This window comes from Helianthus annuus, chromosome 3 (genome assembly GCF_002127325.2).
Source record: "Helianthus annuus cultivar XRQ/B chromosome 3, HanXRQr2.0-SUNRISE, whole genome shotgun sequence".
Lineage (NCBI taxonomy): Eukaryota > Viridiplantae > Streptophyta > Magnoliopsida > Asterales > Asteraceae > Helianthus > Helianthus annuus.
Window position 1 is genome coordinate 153,323,970 of NC_035435.2, and position 21,594 is coordinate 153,345,563.

General features: G+C 35.9%; 1 long non-coding RNA gene across 2 annotated transcripts; it reads left to right on the forward strand.

Moving 5' to 3' along the window:
* Positions 1-15,401: 15,401 nt before the first annotated feature.
* Positions 15,402-18,065, forward strand: LOC110928113. Of its 2 annotated transcripts, XR_002586144.2 has the most exons (3): positions 15,402-15,531; positions 16,216-16,284; positions 17,858-18,065. It is a non-coding gene; the product is annotated as an uncharacterized LOC110928113 (long non-coding RNA). The 2 variants fall into 2 exon arrangements; XR_004888637.1 differs by having other exon boundaries at positions 16,216-18,065.
* The last annotated feature ends 3,529 nt before the right edge of the window (positions 18,066-21,594 follow it).

Genomic DNA, 21,594 nt, shown 5'->3' on the forward strand with positions numbered 1-21,594 from the left:
CAAGTAACTTCATGCAAAAGTTACATGAGCCGCGCAAGCTAAACGTCACCTCCAATAAACCTGCGCGCCTGATCAGACAAACAATAATCCCTAAAGACCTGCCTTGGTACCTGCGCAATTGAAAACAACATTTTCCACATGCGCCACACCAATCAGGATCAAAAGAACATTTCCCCTATTACACTTATTTCTCTTATTTTTATTAAGTCCAGAGCTCCAACCACTTGCGTTGCGCATGGTGCAGCACTGGACTGGGGGGACTTGAAGGGGTATGGTCCCAAAAAGTCGCGCAAACCTCCACCCAGGTTGCGCGCGGGACCATACTCCTTATTTCAGAAAACTTATTAATAATATCCACGCGCGACCTACACACGTTGTAGTTTGCCCCGCGCGAGGCAAGGCCCACAAGAGGCTCAGATATCAGCACTTAGCATAAAACAATGGAACAAATGAGCATGCTAACCCCGCGCGGGGCGTACGGCTACCTACAGTGGTACATAAGGTACAAGTGGCAGTAAAAGGAGCCAATGAGCGTCTAGCAGGCTCTGGTCAATCGTGCGCCACGATCGCCTGACGAGAAGTACACAAGGACGCCTACGTGGCACCAATCAGAGGACGGAGACAACTGTCCCACGATCTCCACTTGTCTGCTGATGACAGAAGGACAACAAGGCCGACAACAATGACACGTGGCTCCAATCAAGGTGCGCCAGCACCGACGAACGTCTAGAAGCCACTAAGCGGTCGACGCCAGTGAGACAAAGAGCATATCCGTTTTGTTGTCCGCTTCCGGCCCAAGGCCCATCAGCCCATAACCCCTTACACCTCTCCGGCTATAAATAGAGACCTCATTCCACAGGTTAAACATTCTATTCCCTCTACTCTCACTCTTAGCACTTAATTACTCTCAAAGCAGTCGCTTATTCTCACGCCGGAGCCTGGTTAAGAGGGAAACCCCCACATTCCCCTCTTAACGAGTAACGTTGTTCTGTTTTGCAGGATCGATTACCAAGTCGGAGCTCAAATATCCTTAAGAAGATTAACCATTATAAAAGGAACATAAACCAATCTAATTAACTCCCTAATTAGATCAGTGTTTCTTCAGGGGGGGAGTGGGGTCCATGCCATTTTTAACCAATCACACCTTTTTCCTTTTTTTTTATAAAAAGTTTATCAATTTACCAAGTGTCTAACCATTGCCAACACTTTTCAGCAAAGTTTAAACTTTTTCTCCTCTCGGACATGGCACTCTCTGATTGGTCCATTTTAAAGTTTACCACTTTCACATGTTTAACCACTGCCTTCACCCTTATGTTCGAGACATGTGCTAACGTGTTGGGTTGGTGAGCGTAATTATTTGTTTTTTAGGCATGAAAAAACAGTCGGTAACCATTAAAACCTATATAAGTTTGCAAACTTTTTGTGCATTATTAGTTGTAAGTTGTGCTTTATGAGTTTTTCAAAAAAAAAAAAAAAAAAAAACTTGATTTTTTAGTTTTAACCCAAAGGTTTGTACCTTTTCCAATTTTAACCCTACATAATTTGTTTTTTTAATTTTAACCCAAAACTTTTCATTATTTGCAATTTAACTTCACAACTTTTGTCACTTATACTTTTCATCTTTCGCAAATTTTTGTTTTACGTATAGTTCTAAATTTTTCGAGTTAATACGACGCAACGTGCATGTGTGGTTCAACGTTTTTACCTCTATTTTTCCATGCTCGACAGGTTCGTCGCAATACGCATATTATAGGTCAAGTCATTGTTGATTGTCGATGACGGTTGTGTGACATTAGTACTATTTGACACCGTTTTACGCCTCGCCGCAACGCGGGGTGTGCTTTGGGGGTTTTCAAAGAAAAAATTGTTATGCATATTGTTGTCGTAACGTTGGCTTTGGGGGGTTTCAAAAAAGATGTTTTTTTTTTACTTTTCACCCAAAAGTATTTCATAAATTACTTTTAACCCAAAACTATTTGTTTTTTTTACTTTTAACCCAAAACTTTTTATCTTTTGCAATCTATCCTCATAACTTTTTTTACTTTCAACTTTGGTCATTTATAGTTTCCATTTTTCGCAAATTTTTCGCTCTATGCTTGGTTCTAAATTTTGTGACTTAACACATCACAGCTGTGTCTTTGGCTTAACGTTTCTACGTTTCGTTCTAAATTTTGCGAGTTAACACGACGCAACGTGCGTGTTTGGGTGAACGTTTTTACATCGTCCATTTTTACCCCGTTTGACAGGTTTAACATAACGTATGGGTCGTAGATCGACTTAGTTATAAATAAAGAATCCCCGCCGCATTGCGGCGGGTCGTAATCCTAGTTGAAGTTAAACCACAACTGGAAATATTAAATAATCAAGATGACCGAACTATATTTATAATCTTTTGTTTTGTTTCCAACTACGTATTCATGAAATTAAAGGAGCCTTAAATATTGTTGTCATGGTATCCATAATAGTTTTCTAGGAAAGTATTTATGATAATTAAACCTCTATAATGCATGGTCATGAAGAGCCGTTGGGTTACGTTTAGGCTGTAAACAAACTAAACGTTTCACGAATAGTTTGTGAACTGTTCGGCAGGAAGTTTGTTTATTGTCGTTAGGGCTGGCAAATTTACACGAATACACGAATACACGACACGAACCTACACGAAGTTAACAGGTATCGTGTATGGCCTTAACAGGTATCGTGTACCAAACAGGTAGACACGAGATTACCTGTTAATTTTCGTGTATAAACAGGTTAAATATTTGTTTACCTGTTAATACCCGTTAGTACACGATAAGAAATTAAATTAAATAAAACTCATCAACCATGTGCGTATGGGTTCCTTAATTCCTTTCTATCTTCATTCCTCATTTAATTAAAAAAATTAAACCCTAAACTCCCTCTGTAACTCTCAGAAGCATGTTGTGTTTGTGTTTTTGTTCGTGTTAACAGGTATTAACAGGTAATTTTCGTGTATAACAGTCAAACAGCCGTGTTAACAGGTATTAACAGGTAATTTTCTTGTATATCGTGTCGTGTTCGTGTTTGAAAAAAAGGACACGATAAGTTATCGTGTCGTGTTCGTGTATGTGATTTCGTGTATCGTGTCTTATCGTGTCGTGTCTTATCGTGTACGGGTATACACGATATGCCAGCCTTAATTGTCGTTCGTTTAGTTAATGAACGAACATGAACAAGAAATTTTGTTCGGATAGTAAAATGAACGAATACAAATATGTCTCGTTCATTCAGTTACGTTCATAAACATTCGGTAACGTGTTCGTGAACATTAGTTCATATTTGTTTGTTTATGTTGTTCATTAAAGATTTTTTACCATTTATGTTTTTAGCTAAACTTTTTATATTCTTTAATTCTTATTTATCTCATTACAGAAACAAATAAAATGTGAAACCCTATCTCCGCCTTGTTTACGCCCCACTCCACTCTCCTTCTCATTATTCACATCGAAAAATAAATCGATCATCGCTCAACGATTAGGGCTTCAGATCTAGCGCCGCTCCCTCTCAGCATCCACCTCTAACCACCGTCGTTTTCGCTGATTTTATCTGTGTTCGTTTATGTTCGTGAACACGTTCCTTTCCTTAATGAACGAACACAAACATAAAATCTCGTTCAGTAAGTGTTCGTGAACGCATTATATCCTTAACGAACGAACGAACAAGGCCTTGTTCGTATTCATTCGGTTCGTTTACAGCCCTAGTTTTGTCGCCTTCTCACAATCAAAAATGAATTATTTACATTAGCATTTTAAGTAAGGTTATTATCATCGTTAAGTAAACTGACAATACTTTAGCCATTTTATACCAAAGGAATAGAGTGTGTTGAAACATGTGATTGATAATTTAATATGATATGTTTTTTGTGAATTATAAAGTTAAACTATATCGAAATTAGGTGCAAATAAAATAAAAGCACAGATAATGTTAACTAATTTGTAAAGGTATGATACATAGAGCTGTCCAAACTACTCGACGATCGAGGATTACTCGACGATCGCTCAGAAAATACTTGAAAAATGCTCGACCGATTTATGGTGCTGAAATGATCCTTACCCTATATAGAGTTCGGTTCATTTCAAAACTTTAAATAATTGCAGAACTTTCATAACTCCTAATAAAAATATATAAATAAAAAAATTGTTTATTAGGAGTTATGCGAGTTCTGTAAATATTTATGGTGCTGAAATGATCCTTACCCTATATAGAGTTCGGTTCATTTCAAAACTCTAAATAATTGCAGAACTTTCATAACTCCTAATAAACAATCATTTTATATATTTTTTTTTGTATTTAGCATCTTTTTATCATCTATTATATTTATTTTTATGATTACATACATGTTAAAAGTAGTTTACATATGTTTAATAGCCAAATTATATATATGTGTAATAACTAATTACACATATGTAAAAAAAAACTAGTTTACATATGTGTAATTATAAATTTACATGTGCAATCATAAAAATACACATATAAATGATAAAACTATCATAAACATAAAAATATATAAATAAAAAGATTGTTTATTAAGAGTTCTGCGAGTTCTGTAAATATTTATGGTTCTGAAATGATCCTTACCCTAGAGTTCGGTTCATTTCAGAACTCTAAATAATTGCAGAACTTTCATAACTCCTAATAAACAATCATTTTATATATTTTTTTGTATTTAGGATCTTTTTATCATCTATTATATTTATTTTTATGATTATATACATGTTAAAAGTATTTTACATATGTCTAATAGCCAAGTTATATATATGTGTAATAAATAATTACACATATGTAAAAAAACTAGTTTACATATGTGTAATTATAAATTTACATATGTAATCATAAAAATACACATATAAATGATAAAATTATCATAAACATAAAAATATATAAATAAAAAGATTGTTTATTAAGAGTTCTGCGAGTTCTGTAAATATTTATGGTTCTGAAATGATCCTTACCCTATATATATATATTATAGATTTTAAAGATTAAAAGTCCAAAAAATATACTAGCCCAAAAAAAATATGTGTAAAACTTGATGGTTTTGTTTAATGCTTGTGTTTATAGCTTATATGTTGATTTGAAGTTGAATTTTAAATAAAAATTTTATGACTTTTAAGCTAAATGACAATTCGCACTTTATTTTATGTTTCCTGATATTGTTAAGAACATTTTTAGAATCATGATTTTATTTATGTATTGCTTTTGTTAAGAAGGTGTTGGACATGTTTTAATTAAGTTAGGATTTGTTTTTGTTGAATGCAGCCTTATAATTCAGTCGAGCGAAACCGAACGAAAACGATCCGCTCGATTTTAGTTAGGATTTAAGAAAAACCGAGTGAAAACGATCCGCTCGATTCAAATTCAATCCGAGCATGAGCATCACTTTTGTGCTCGGTTTTGCAAATTCGATTCGATCGAATCGTATCAGTTGTAATTCAATCCGAGCACGAGCAAACCATCGATCGGATCGGATCAGATCGGCTCATGAACACCCCTAACGATACATACACTTTCGCTCTAAATAAATAAAAATATTCAACTAATTACATAAACATTGATTACATGTTAATTGACTGACATTACTTGTGCAAAGTTTATTCATGCCTCACCTTATCATCTTTTATTTAACCACAATAATAAAATCAAATTTAACCAAATATCACAAATAGACTTCAATGTATGCTCCAAAGATGAGTCACCAGCCATTTAAAAGAGATTATATTGACGGGTGAACAATTTATAACGTTGTACTCGTTTTCCAATCATATCGTTAAATCATAATCTAACCAATGCTCACACTGGTTTATTAGTAGGTAAATTTGTACAATCGTTATTCATATCTTATACCCCCATCTATGTTGTACATCAAAGTACGTATACATGTGGTCAAGTTGCAATAAAATTCATTCAGAAAACAAAAACACAAAAGCATTCTATATATGTCTCATTTAATCCCATGCCTGCTATGTTCTAGTTAATGATGATGAAATATATGATTCCAAACACAAATAACCAGAAAAAAAGCGCCATCCGGATCATTAATGTGGTCAGAAGTAGATTGTTTTTTTAATGGCAAAGGTTACATTACATCTACTTCTAAACTACACCAATAAATACTAAATTATACCCCATACTAGGATTTGAACCCTGATCCTTACTCCAAGAGGCAAGAGCCTCTACCACCCAGCTATAGAAGTAGATTGTTTAGTGGTATATCCCCACTTGTGACCTAGTGGTAGGAGATTTGGGTTTTTCAATGGAGACCCAAGTTCAATTTCCACTTGTGTCATATTGTGATAGATATTGGACAATGATGGAGACAAACCCACCGAGGGGGGTTCGATCCTGAGCCGCACCCCGGTTTTCATCCGGCTGTTACTTTAGCAAGGCTTCTCGTGTGGAGGCAGTACGGTTTCCGGGAGAACGCCGTAACCAAGTCTGACCAACACAGCGCGGGCCTGATTAAGACAACGTAGTCTGGGCAGATCTTGACTAGCGCCGCCGTTTAGACGGTGTGACATTGGGTCACTCAATAAGAAATTCATCGTTCAAAAAAAGATTGCTCAGTGGTATTCTGAACAGTATTTTATATAACCTGTTTAGTCATAGCTAGTAGCAACATTCCTCTGTTCAAAATTGCATTATCACTTTCCCACACACGTAATATATATATATATATATATATATATATAGGGGATGGTTCAAATGAAAACCACTTTTATTGTGAAAACTTGAAAACTAACTAAAAAAGCTTAAAAAAACCTTAAAAAACCTAAAAAACATACAAAAACTTTTTTTTTTTAGAAAAATCGCTACTTTTTATATATGGAAAAAAATTTCAAAAAAAAAAAAATTTTTGGTTGTACTGCACATGTGCACTAATACGGAAAGCCTAAACCACTTAACCCACCCCCCACCGACACCCCCCAAAAACCTAAACCCCCCACCCCCCCCCCCCCAAAAAAAAAAAAAAAAAAACCTAAACCCCCCCACCCTCCCGAAAACCTAAAACTAAACCCTAAACATAAACCCGAAAAAAACCTAACCCCCCCCCCACCCCCACCCCCTAAAAACCTAAACCCCCCTCCCCCCCACACCCAAAAACCTAATCCTAATCCTAAACCTCCAAAAAAACTAACCCTAAAAGCTAAACTAGAATCAAAAAGCTAATTTTAAGCATGTAATGCATATTGTAGTACATGTTATATTGCACATGTGCACTAATATAATAATAGTATTGAAAACAAGACGACACCGTAAATCTTTTTTTATGTCATAAAAAATATGCTCGAATATACTTGAATGAAAGATAAGAAAATTTGTGATCTTATGGTGCCATTTTTGTTTTAAAATGATAACGTATGGAGAAATGGGAAATGTTTGAAAAGTTATATATTTTTTGTGTCAATTTTACCCCTCTTTCATTAAAAGTCTTCCCCCCCTCCATTTTAATGGGTTTTACTTAGTTTTTTAGTTTTCACAATAACTAGTGGTTTTCATTTGAACCTTCCCCTATATATATATATATATATATATATATATATATATATATATATATAGGGTAATGCTAGATAAAAAACCCTAAAATTCTTAGAAAACTCTGTAAACCCAAATGGGAAGCCATTTTCACCCAACTTCCCGACATTTTTTTTTTTTGAAAAAAATTACACATGTAATATACATGTTTTAGAGTGTTTTGGGCCAAAAAAAACAAAAAAGCGCCGAAGGGATTTTTTTAAAAAAAATAAACAAATTTCAGCTCCTAACACGTGTTAAGCAAAAAAGACATAATTTCGCTGAAAATTGCTGAAACTTATTTTTTTTTTTAAATATCCCTTCGGCGCTTTTTTTGATTTTTTTGGCCCAAAAGTCTTAAAAACATGTATATTACATGTGTTATTTTTTTCAAAAAAAAAAAATGTCGGGAGCTTGGGTTTTCTCGGGTTTTTCATATATATAGGGTTTTCTATCTAGCATATATATATATATATATATATATATATATATATAGGGGACCGCTAGAATGAGAACCACCACGAGTTGTAAGAACCACGAGAACCGCGACCCGCGGGTGGCCGTTGACCACGAAATTTTTTTTACACCTAGATCCGTATATTTTAAGACCGGGTGTAAATTTTGGGTTCAAACGGCGCGCCCGAGGGGGTAGTTTTTTACGCCCAAAGTTTGGGTTTTTTTAATTTTTTTAATTTTTCTTTTTTTTAACCAAACTTTGGGCGTAAAAAACTACCCCCTCGGGCGCGCCGTTTGAACCCAAAATTTACACCCGGTCTTAAAATATACGGATCTAGGTGTAAAAAAAATTTCGTGGTCAACGGCCACCCGCGGGTCGCGGTTCTCGTGGTTCTTACAACTCGTGGTGGTTCTCATTTTAGCGGTCCCCATATATATATATATATATATATATAAGAAAATAGGGATGATATGTTGTCTCTAGAAGTGTGTTTTTTTAATTTTTTAATTAATTTAGAATAACAAAACAAAACGAAGTTATTTCCCCTGTCGTCTCTTTATGTTAGATTATTTACTTTCAAATTTTTATGTCGAATGGTGAGAAATTTTGCCGCCTAAATTAAAATTCATTTTGACCAGTCAAACTTTTTAGAGACGACATGTCATCTCTATAAATTAAACTTTTTTTTAATTTTCAATATTTATTGATCATTAACAAAAGATAATAAAAAAATTAAAATTATAGAGACGACATGTCGTCTCTATAAGTTGAAACATTTTTTAGTGTTTCTAATTCATTAAACTAGAGAATACAAAAAATACAAAAAAAATATATATTTTCACCCTATAGAGAGGACATGTCGTCCCTATAGGGTAACCTAGCTCAAAAATCACGAAACCCCTCTAAAAACAACTTGTCGTCTCTATAGGGTAATCTTTAGAGACGACTTATATCCTCTCTAAAGGTGTTGTTCATATAAGGGTTTTTTTTCTTGTAGTGAATGTGGGTTCAATTACGGTCAACTTACGGTGGCGGCATAACTATTCCTGCGAGTTCGAATCAAAGGTGTATGGCATATTTGTTGAAACCGGAGACAAATCTCCTTTATAACATCATAATGATAAGAATCGATTAGGGTGATGGGAAATTGAAGCGACGATGGTTGTAGGTTTGAAGCGACAATGGTTGTATGGTAAATAGAAGGAACGTCTTACATGTCTTAAGTTGGAGGCGTCTTAAAGTTGGAGTGAAATTACCACATTGCTCACGAGAGATCTATTTTAAAGTAGTATAGATTATGCTGCATTTCAAGATCCTTCCTTTGTAACTTGGTGACAAGGTAATTCTTCTACTTGATGCAAGATCCCACTTTTCTCGTCACCAGTAGAGCTGTAAACAAACTGAACGTTCAGTGAACAGTTCGTGAACCATTATGCAGGAAGTTCGTTTACATTCATTCATTTAGTTAATGAACGAACATGAACAAGAAATTCTGATCAATTAGTTAAATGAACGAACACGAACAGATGTTTGTTCAATTGTGTTCGTCAACGTTCGGTAATGTGTTCGTGAACATTCATTCATGTCCGTTTGTGTATGTTGTTCATTAGATATTTTTTAGCATTTATTTATTTTATCTAAACTTTTTATATATTGATATAACATTATGTGAACCTGTAAACAAAATCAACGTTTATCAATACCACACGTACTAGCATTTCCAAATTGTAGAAAAGATCCAATATCTACATACAGAGAACTGCCTATTGAAGCTGAGGTGACAACATTTATGGACCTTTAAAAAAACAAACCACTTGTTACTTATAGTTCACAACATATAAAACTCATAATTTAGGGTCAACAAAATGTGTGGTTCAAGTAACGGGTTTTAACGGGTAAGATTTTGATATGCAAAAAACACGTTCAATAGGCAGATGGAAATTTACTTAGTGGGGGCATAGACCCCTGTTCAAACTCATATAACTTGTGTTAATATTTTTATGTAAAGTAATTGTGCTCCTCTTGAGTTATCTCACATGTCACCTTGAACACTTTTTCCACTTTCGTGGACTGAAATTTCTTTATTATTTTTTTTGTTTGTCTTTTTTCTTTAGGGTGGAGGGAAGGGTTCGGGGAGGGGGGTTGCCGTACGGGGAAGGGGATGTCGGTGGTTGTTCGGTGATCGGAGAAGAGGAGAGAGATGGTGTAGGCGGTGAGTAGTCACCAGTGGGGAAGAGGAGAGAGGTGGGAGAGAGAGAGGGTCAATGGTGAGCCCCAACCCCTTTCAATCAATCACATTTTTTTTTTAAATTGTTTACCACTTTCCATGTGTTTGACCATTGCTAGTGATTGAGTGCAAAATGGAGAGTGAAGTGTAGATTTGACATGACATTATTGGTTAGAAAATAAGTTTACCACTCTCCAAACGGTGACCACTCCTTCCACCCTTATTGTTTTCATGATAACTTCAAGAGTTTTATTGATACATTGTTCAATTATTTTAAATTACTTTTTGCTCCGTCTGTGTTGCGGGGCACTAAGTCAAACATTTCTCTCTCATAACATCTATATTAGTGTTTTGGTTACTTGTATATACTACTAGTAACACGATCTCAAAAAATTACATTCAGTCAACCTATAAAAATACAACACTAACATACTTTTGCTAAAAAAAAAACTAAACCGATGGAAAAACTATAATTTTAAACTGGGCAAAATTGTAATTTTCAGGACAAATAAGCGTGTGCCAGACAGACGCCTAGCACAAATAAAAATTACACAAAGGCAACTAATTAAAACAAAACACTATCATAGTTTTGTCAACAAAAAAATGATGGCACGACTATAATTTTACACTGGGGGCAAAATCGTAATTTTACTGGGAAAACAAAAAAATAGTGGCAAAGCTGTAAATTTGAACCAAGAGCAAAATCATAATTTCGGCTGGGAAGAAAAATAACTAATGGTAAAACTGTAAATTTAAACGGGGCAAAATCGTAACTTGACTAGGAAAATGATGCATGTGTAGTGTAATATGTTTTAGGTATATATTTTAAGCCCTTTTTACACTTTAGCCAAGTTTTAAATTTATAAAACACGATATTTACTAACACTAAACATACATATGGGCAAGTGCACCCATCGTGGACGTAGTATAGTGTTGGTAAGATACCGAGGTCGTCCAAGGACACAAGAGCTTTTAGTACCGGTTTATCCTCAACGTCTAATCAAATCAAAATGTTAGAAAAAGATTTTTAAACTAAGAAAATAAAACTAACTAAATGCTGAAAAATAAAATAAAAATAAAAACAGATAGACAAGATAAATCACTTGGATCCGACTCGTGTGTTAGTATAACCTTTGATTATTTTTGCACTTTTGCACTTGTTTAAGAGATTATCTTAGTTATTGTAGTAGGCCTCTTTTTTTAAGGCGACGTTACCCTCAACCTAGTAGTTTGAGTCAGCAAGGATACAATCCTAAAGGGTCGGATTATTGAAAGATAATTAATTAAGTTATTAATGCAAATTATGGTATGCCCCTCTTTTGGAGGTGACGTTACCCTCGACTAAGTAGTCTGAGTCAGCAGGGATACAGTCCTAAATAGCCGGGTTATAATATTAATAGTAGTTAACTTATGAGGGGATCAAAGAGTTTGGACCCCCGCCATCCAATACCTTTGGGTATTGAAGGAGGTCCTGCTAAATTTGACCCAGGTCCCTTGCAGGACCTCTTAACGCTGAACAAGCGCAAGACCCTTACCAAACCGTCCCTTAACCCCCGACCAGGTAGCCAACATACCTCCATATAGACCGTGGAGATATGAATGGTGAAAATCTTTTATTTTATATAGACAGTAAAATAATGCCAAGACACCACGGACAAACAATAAGGAAGAATCACCTTCAACATAAGAAACTAGTTATTAAAGTCATTAATACAAAACCAATTAAGAAGTGCAAGATTAAAAATAAAAAGTATAATACTAAACACTTGTCTTCACCAAGTGATGTAAAAGACTTAGGCAAACATGGCCTTGATTGTCAAGAACTCTTACGATCAATCTTGGATCCCGAGACGACTCACACACTCTATGATGGACAATGGATGATGGTGGTGGATGATAGTGTTGTGATGGTTGTGGATGGTGGATGAAGTGTGAGAGAGGTGGTGTGCCAAGGGATGAGTTGCAATGGATCCAAGCATCCCTATTTATAGGCTGAACAGAAGCCTGGGCACGGCCCCGTGTCCGCTGGCCACGGCCCCGTGCCCGTCTGACACTCTCTTTCTTCATTAATTGTAATTCGCAATTACAATAAATGCACCTGCAGTACTTTGGGCACGCCCCCGTGTTCACTGGGCACGGCCCCGTGGTGAGCAATAGAAGCTTCTACAAGTTTGTCTTTTCTGCTGCTTGTTGGGCACAGCCCCGTGCTCGCTGAGCACGGGACGTGTTCAGTCTTCTGCCTTCTCTGTTTTGCTTGGGAGGATGTTGTCGAGGGGTCGGGCAGTCCACTTTTGTTCCCTTTCTTGTATTTATGTTAGATTTAGCTGTCTTTTTGCTTCTTTTATTAATTTGAGCTCATTTAATCCTGAAAATACAAAAGGAAGACAAAAATACACTTTTTCCAGCATTAGTACTTAAAAAGGGTTAGTTTTATGCCTCATTTGATGTAATTTATATGTTGCATTTTACACACATCAGAAAACAAACAAAATTAATGGCAAAACTGTAAATTTGAACCGAGGGCAAGATCGTAATTTTGGCTGAAAAGAGAAAAAACAAAACTGTAAATTTAAACAGGACAAAATCGTAATTTGACTAGACTAATAGGGAAGTGTCAGACAGTTGCCTATAATTTGTATAGTATATAATATAAAACAGATTTTCCACTATGTGTCCTTCATTCCCCATATTATGGGGTATGGGGCTTGGGTTGGGGCGTGGGTTGGCTGAAAACGCCCAAGCCACCACACCGGGTGGGCTTGGGTTGGGTTGGGGCGTGGCCCAAGGGCGGGAGTTTGAAGCCGGGCGTGGGGCGGGTCTAGTAAGCTGACATGGCGGGGTGTCAATGGCCAAAGCAAACTCGCCGTTGGCCAACGGCTATGTTAAAAAAAATTATTTTTTCACTATAAAACTCACATTTTTCTTCCATTTTTTACCACATTCAACCACAATACACTCCACAACTTCTATACTCATCTCTATTCTCATTCTACAAAACCAAAAATGCATCCTCATAATCGTGTTTATGACCCGAACAACCCGTTTGGGTTCCAAGAAAATAATCTTAGCCCACCACCCAATCGTCCAATGCCTCGTCCATTTTTAATACACTGCCCTATGCCCGATATGGCTAGTTATGTATCGTATCTCGGGAATTGTATGTTTGCTAACTTCCCACACACCGACGATTCGATACCTACCCCATTTATACAAACGCCCATCAACCTTTCACCAACCTCCATCAACCTTTCCCAGATCGAAAAAGTCCCCGAAACTCAACCACCCAACGATGGTACTTCCGCTTCCAAACCCATCAAAAAGAGAAGTCATAAGAAAAAAATCGAGGCGGAGAAAGCACTTGAAACCGGCAAACGAAAACAACAAAAATGGGTCGCTAGTGAAGAATTTGCATTGTCGAGGGCTTGGTTTCAACAATCTCAACATCCAACTTTAGGTATTTTTAAATATTTTGTAGCCCTTATTTTAATATTTATGATTATTTTTTGGAGATTTGTTAGGAGATTTGTGGGGAGCGACTTCCGTTTCATGCATTGTTGGGAGATTTGTAAGTTCCATCCAAAGTGGGCGGATATCCCCAGTGGTAGCGAAACTAACACGTCTTCCAAAAGGTCAAGGGCCTCGTCCCAAGCCAATCTGATGCTCGAGATCTAGAGTTTAAGGACCTTTTGGATGATTCGCCAAACCGGCCTGAATATGGAAGAGATGCCGCAAAAAGGCGCGCTCAAAAATCAAGATCGAAAGCGGCATCGCCTTCAGTTGGGAGTTCGGGCTCGCGTAGGGGAATATACAACGATCAGTTAGATGACATTGCATGCAAGCTAGATACATTCAACGTATTCCAACAACAAAGGGCCGAAATTCGAAAAAGCAAAGAAGCTAGAGATCCCTGAAACAAAAACGAGATGATTTGAAATTTCTATCCCAGCCCATTGATCACCTAGAGGGTGAAGAGTTTGAACTAATCTTGAAGATGAGAGAAGAGATAAAGAAAAAATATAAGCGTTAGGATTTTTTTTATGTAATTTTCTTTATTTAAAAATATCAAAAAAATTAAATTTGTTGTTTTAAAAAATATTCAAATATTTTTTTGGGTCAGCCCAGCGAAGCCCACCCAACCCCTGCCCCACCATACCGTCTTCAATGTGGGTCAGCCCAGCGAAGCCCCCCAAGCCACGTGTCAACCCATGCCACAAACCCACGCCCCACCATACCCTACGGTCTTAGTTGTTGTTTTAGCACTGTAGTCAGATCTATGTTTGTTTTGTCTTAAACTAGTTGATGCCCCGCCCGCGTTGCGGGGGCCGAATAATTCTCAATCAATCAAAGAAAACACTACTATAATTTTGCTAGGAAAAAAATGTAAAATGATATTTTTCGGATCAGGGCAAAACTGTAATTTTTCAGGACTAATGAGCGAGTGTTAGGCGGCTCCTTGACACGGGAAAAAATTAAATCGAGTCAACCAATTAAAAAAATGTTTTCTACTTTTACTAAAAAAACTATAATGATTGGGAAAACGTAATTTTTAATTGAGGGCGAAATCATAATTTTAATTTGGGGATAAATCGTAAATTAAATAGACCAACGGGGGAGTGCCAAGAAGCTGCCGGCACGACTGTAATTTTACACTGGGGGTAAAATTGTAGTTTCACTAGGAAAACAAAGAAAAACGATAGGCAAAATGTAAATTTAAGTTGAGAGCAAAATCGTAACTTGGCTGTGAAAAAAAAACTAATGGAAAAATTGTGAATTTTTACGGGGCAAAATGTAACACCCCAAAAACGGGTTTGGTAATTAAACCCCGTTATTACAAAAGGGCGGGTAAAATACCGTTAGTGGTAAAAATAACCCGGTAAATATTAGGATTTAAATAAACAAACCTAATATTTAATAAAACGTGAATAAATGTTTTTAAGTAAATAAAGTTCATAAGAAGTCCGAATTAACGGGACTTAAAATGAACTGAGTTATAGATTCCCCGAACCCACTAATTTAACTAGGAATGTTTAACCTAGTTAATAAATGGGAATATTGTTAGAAATAAGTAGGTTGTGGCCTACTTAGTAACGAACCAAACACGAGGGGTTAAAATGGGATAACTTAACAAAGTTATTTAATAAAAAGAAAAATCAAAACAAAACATACACTTTAAGTGTGTGTTCTGGATCGACATCAGGGAGCTCCCCATGGAACCAAAACCTAACCTTCAACAAATCCATCAAATTTAAGGATCAAATGAAGCCCAAATTCACAACCGAGCGTGAATTTGCGATCACCCGAACAAGAGAATCGTAAGGTATGTAAAATCTTGATGATTCGTGAAGTTGTAAAAATTGGATGAACATCACTATATGCGATTTTGGTATGAATCGTAGAAATTAAGACTGAATTAGTGATGTATACATGTTTAGTAACAAAACCCTAAGTGAAATCATGCATAACATGATATGAATTGAATGATTGAATGAATTCTCACACTAGGCTAAGTGGGTATTAGTCATAAGATGGATTTGATGATATGATTGTGATTAGAATCATCATGCATGTTAAGTAATCATGAAATACTTAAACAATTTGCAAGTTTGAGTATTTGATTATAAGTGATAGTGGTTGAATTTTGATGTAAATCTTGGTGGAAATAACTAGTTAGTAAATTTGTAAAATTATGCACATTAGGTGTTTGATAAAATGCCTAGGAGAAAGCCAAATGTTGAAATTTAGTACGAAACGCTTATTTGAATAATATGGCTAGTTAAATGAAATACGGGACAAGAAGAGTTCTAATCATCATGTTGATTTAGACTTAATGTTGTAAACCATGTGATTGAAGTAGTTAACTTTGATAAACTAGGTTAACTAATCATGAAGTCGAATAGTAGCTTCGACATAGAAAATAAGTGAGGTGGAATAGTCGTGATGGTTAATGACTAACTTAACCGCCTTGTAAATGATAACAATAGTTTGACGCTTGACAAGCTAGGTGGGAGCTTGTGAATGAAGCGGGTCAAACGGATCAAGAACGGAAGGAAAAGCATGGCATGGATGCAAGGTAAGTGAATCTTACACTTCTTTTGTAAAATATCTATACGTTCTACAAGTTATGAATGTGATCTAGATATTATTCGAAATATGGTTTCCGACGCGTTTCGATACGGGTCGGAACAAACATAAATGATATAGACCATGGTTCATGGTAAAAAGGGCGAAACGGTAAATAGGTCATGTAATGACTAAGAGTTTTTGAACTTTCGTTAAGATTACCTTATAAGTGTAATCTAATAATAATAATAATGATAGGAATATGATGACAATTAGTCGCGTGCCGACAAATGTAAGTAAAAGTTAAAAGATACTCTAAGGCGTAAGCCGAAATGGGATAAATAATGAAAATGGTAAATTTGTATGTATACCATTTTAATACTAATGCAAGGGGTTTGATCGTTTAGACCAAACAGATAATATGGTGATTTTAGCGCCATTTGACGAATAACGACTAATGAGTATTGTCAAGTCAAATGCTCACAGGATAAAAGAAAAACGGCTTACGGAAGTTTGCATTTGCTATAAAATTTGCAAAGTCATTAATGCAAGGTATTAAAACGGGTCAGTAGTGACCCGAACCAGGTACGCATATTTTGAATGATAGTTAGAAGTAATATGATGGTCAAATATTAGTGAACGGCCTTCGTCATAATACGAGGGACTGAAATTGACCAAAAAGCCCTCGTTGGGTAAACCGAACAAACAACTTTTAATGGTTGTTTGGAAACGAATTTTATGGTTGAATAAATACTTAGAATAAGTATAGAAGCCGAAGGAGGTATTATATTAGTCTAATGGCACTATTTGAGTTTTGCCGTAAAATAATGATTCGATAGGTAAAAATTTGGTTTTCATAGATCACCACATTATATCCACCATAAATACAGTTGTGGTGGGAGATTATAGGACAAGAAATGTGGTGAAGGAATGCTAAAAGCAATAGAAGTGATTTTAGGCTCGAAAGTGCTTAAATACCGTAACGGGTCAAAACAATCCTTTAAGTATAAACAGGTTTAAGATCATACCTAAACTTGTGAATTAAACCTAATATGATAGACAACATTGAAATTATAAGGTTCATGCGAAATCAGGATCAAACAATCATGTTGTTTGATAAAATCACGAACGGGTCAAAAATTGGTGAAAAGGGGTAATAAGCGAAGACTTGAAAGTCTTAAGTTTTGCTAATCCGGATGTTGGATTTTAACTCCACATGATGGGGGATCAAATTACAATCACATGGGAAGAAACGGTGGGTTAAACGGATAAGCGTATTGAAAGATACGAAAGTTTTCGTGTCAAATAACGGCAAAAATGGAAAGGTGGGATGCAGGGGCCACCGTAACTTACGGTGCTACCGTAAGTTACGGTGGAGCTAAAACTTTTACGGTAGAACACCCCTGACTTACGGTGGGGGAATTGAACATTCAGGGGCCACCGTAACTTACGGTGACCACCGTAAGTTACGGTGGAGCTGATTGTTTGTGGATCAAGATATCAATGTTGCATTTTTCCTAATTTCCTTATTATATTGGTTATTTAATTATCAAAACTGACTTTTAAGTTGGTTTTGATCACAGGTGAATGTCGTTAGTCCCGGGTGAAGATCAAGCATCGAGCAAGTACCGAACACATGCTAAACGAAGCTTCCGCATTGCTGTTTAGTCGTTATTCTATAACGATGAATTAAAATCACATTATGTTGTATCACTTTAAATTGTAAAAGTTTTTAGCAAGCCCGTATTTTCAGTGTAATTGTGACTATAATTACATGGTTTTGAGGTTAAATTATACGATAAACGTTAGATAATAACAAGGGTGTAACACAAAATCGTAATTTTGAACTGAGGGCAAAATTGGAATTTTTAGCTGGGAGCAAAAGCGTAAATTTATTTTTAAGTGGGGGTAAAAATATAATTTTGAACTGATGGGAAAATCGTAATTTTAAAAGAAAAAAAACTAATGGCAAAACTGTAAATTGAAACGGGGCAAAATCGTAACTTTTAACCGAGGTCAAAATTGAAATATCTAGCTGGGAGCGAAAGCGTAAATTTATTTTTAAGTGGGGGCAATAACATAATTTTAAACTAATGGCAAAATCGTAATTTTAAAGCGGGATAAAATCGTAAATTTGTTGAGCCAATAGGAGAGTGTCAGACAGCTGCCTGATACTATTTGTTTGCCGCCCATTTAGCCCAATAAAGGGGCACTACTATTCCCGTGTCGATGCCGAGACTTGGGTTTGTAGTATTTGGGAATTCAATAGATAAATTTATCTAAAAGTGATAAAGAGTAAAGTCTTATTTGAGTCCTTGTGGTTTGTGCAGTTTAACCATTTGAATCCAAAAACCAAAACTGTCTTGATTTGAGTCCTTGTGGTTTCTAATTTTAACCATTTGAATCCAAAAGTAAACAACATCCAAATCAGAAACATTTGGTTTTTGGATTCAAATGGTTAAAATTAGAGACCACAGGGACTCAAATGGTTAAAATTAGAGACCACAGGGACTCAAATCAAGACAGTTTTAGTTTTTGGATTCAAATGGTTAAACTACACAAACTACAGGGACTCAAATAGGACTTTACTCAGTGATAAATAAAATGACAAGGCATTTTATATTTATGTTTCTTATCAGACAATTAAATTTAATATAATTCTTTTGATCCGACCTATTTAGGAAGGCTTTGAATCCACAATTTAATGTAGTTCTTTTGACCCGACCCATTTTGGCTTGACAGTTGTAGCATGTCTCATTTTTCGCCTTCAGACTATCTCTACTGGTGATCCAATCAACCCAATCTTTTATTAAAAAAATAATATCTCTTTCTTCCACCAACCCTACTCAATTTTTAACACACAGTCACAACCCATCCCAATCTAAAAATACATGTTTTTGAACGAACTCGGTTTTTAAAAAAATTTATATCGGGATGTTCACAAAAATAAATTAAGAAAAACCGTGTATTTAGTTTTTCGTTAAATTTTAAATTTTATAAGTTATTTGATTAAGTATATTCTTGGGGGTATTAGTTTAGGTTGCTCCACCAACCTGGTTGTCAACTTTGGTTGGTATAAATTACTTTTTTAATTTTTTTAATTACTCAAATTTTTGTCTTATTAGTAACCAACCTAACATTAGATCACCAATGAAGATAGCCACTGTCAAAAAATTTTGGATCCTTGTCTAAAATATTGAATTTATTAACAAGTATACATATGTTAAGGAATAAAGGGGTCACCCATAAACCTGGTAGGCCAACGTACCCAAAACAACAAATTTTGTGTTAAGTTTTCATCATGTCGGAAAATTCTTTTTTTTTTAAGTAACTTTCATATGTCGGAAAAGTCATACCTCTTGATTGTATGTTAGGTGTTCTACATTAAAGTCATTTAAATAAACAAGATGCATTCACCAATAAATATGACAAACACATGCTCAAAATATCAAAACTGGATACGCTATAAAACGAACAATAAATTCATTGAATAATAACTTCCTTAAATAATCAATTTATTGAACATGTTCAAATAGTTTTCCCCATAAACGAGTGTTTCATAAATAGGATGAACACTAACCAAAAATCACCACCAGACTATTCAGATGGATCTTAAGAGCACACGGGGTGGTTCCGTTATACCACCCCATCACTCGTTGATTCATCACGGAACATCGCCGCCGGTGGTACAATAACGCGTGAAGAATAAAACGCGTTGAACCTATAACGCGTTGATGTTTGAAAAATTCGACCGTTTGAACGTAATTTGACCGTTTTAAAACGGTTATATTGATTAAAAAAAAAAAACCTTTCAAACCATTTATCTATTTATATATCTACATTTTAACCATTTTACACACACCAATCTACATATTTTAAACCAATTTAAACCCATTTCACACAATTTTTATATCTTTCTCAAATGGAATTCCCTACGGATTCGACGTTTCCGATGTCTAGCGATACCGATACTGAGTCGTCTTCCGACAACGAGACGCTAAAATATTTTGTGTCGGTGTATAACGAGCTTGATGCCGAGTCGTCCCGCCCAAAGAAGAAGATGGTCGACCGTGATCGTATACGTACCAACGAAGTTTTGATGAACGATTATTTTGTGGAAAACCCGCTATACAATGCCGAAACGTTTAGAGATCGGTTTCGTTTACCCAAAGAATTATTTTTAAAGATTGTTGGAGACATCGAAGCAAGCGAGGAATGGTTTCAAAAAGGTTACGATGCGAGGGGCAAACCAAGTTTCACGCCGATACAAAAATGCACGTCCGCTATTCGCCAACTAGCGACAGGTAACCCTCCCGATCAATATGATGAATACCTAGCTATGTCGGCCAGAACTTCATGTGAATGTTTGCAATTTTTTTTGCAACGCGGTCATTAAGTTATATGCTAAAGAGTTTTTACGTAAACCGACGAGCCACGACATCTCACGTATTTACGCCGCACACGAGGCTAGATGGTATTTTCCCGGGATGCTCGGTAGCATCGATTGTACACATATCGAGTGGAAAAATTGTCCAAGAGAGTTGCGAGGGGCGTATGTTAGGTGAGACATCAAAAGACCAACCATCATACTAGAAGCGGTAGCGTCGAATGATTTATGGATTTGGCATTCGTATTTCGGTGTTCCAGGTTCAAACAACGACATCAATGTGTTGCACACGTCGCCGTTGTTCCAAAGCGTAACGGATGGTACCGCACCTTCCTCTCCTTTCTATGTTAACGGTCGACATTACAGACGAGGCTTTTATCTTGTGGATGGTATCTACCCGTCTTGGTCTATTTTTGTGAAAGCTCCCTCATTTCCTGTCAAGGCTAAAGAAAAGGCGTTCAAAAAATTGCAAGAATCGGCAAGAAAAGATGTTGAGAGGGCATTTGGTGTTTTAAAGGGTAGATGGGGTATACTACACCGACCGGTTCGTGCGACGAGCAAGAAATCAATACATAGCATAGTGTATGCATGTATCATATTGCACAATATGCTGATCAAACAAGACGGACGTGCAATATCCCCGTATTGGGTGCCGGATCCTCCTACACAAGTTCAACTTCCACAAAATATCCAACTAGAATTGCGTAATGAAGAAACTCACTTTCGGTTGAGATACGATTTAATCGAACTAGTAGGTTCTCTAGGTTTGGAGTTTCCGGATTCGGACGAGGAGTAGGTTTTTTTTTTTTAAATTGTATGTTTCTAGTATGTTAAATTGAAGTAGTATGTTTTAAATTTAATGAAATTTTTAATTTTAGTGTTTTATTGTTAATTTCTAATTTAAAATAAAAAATTTAAAAATTAGTGAGATTT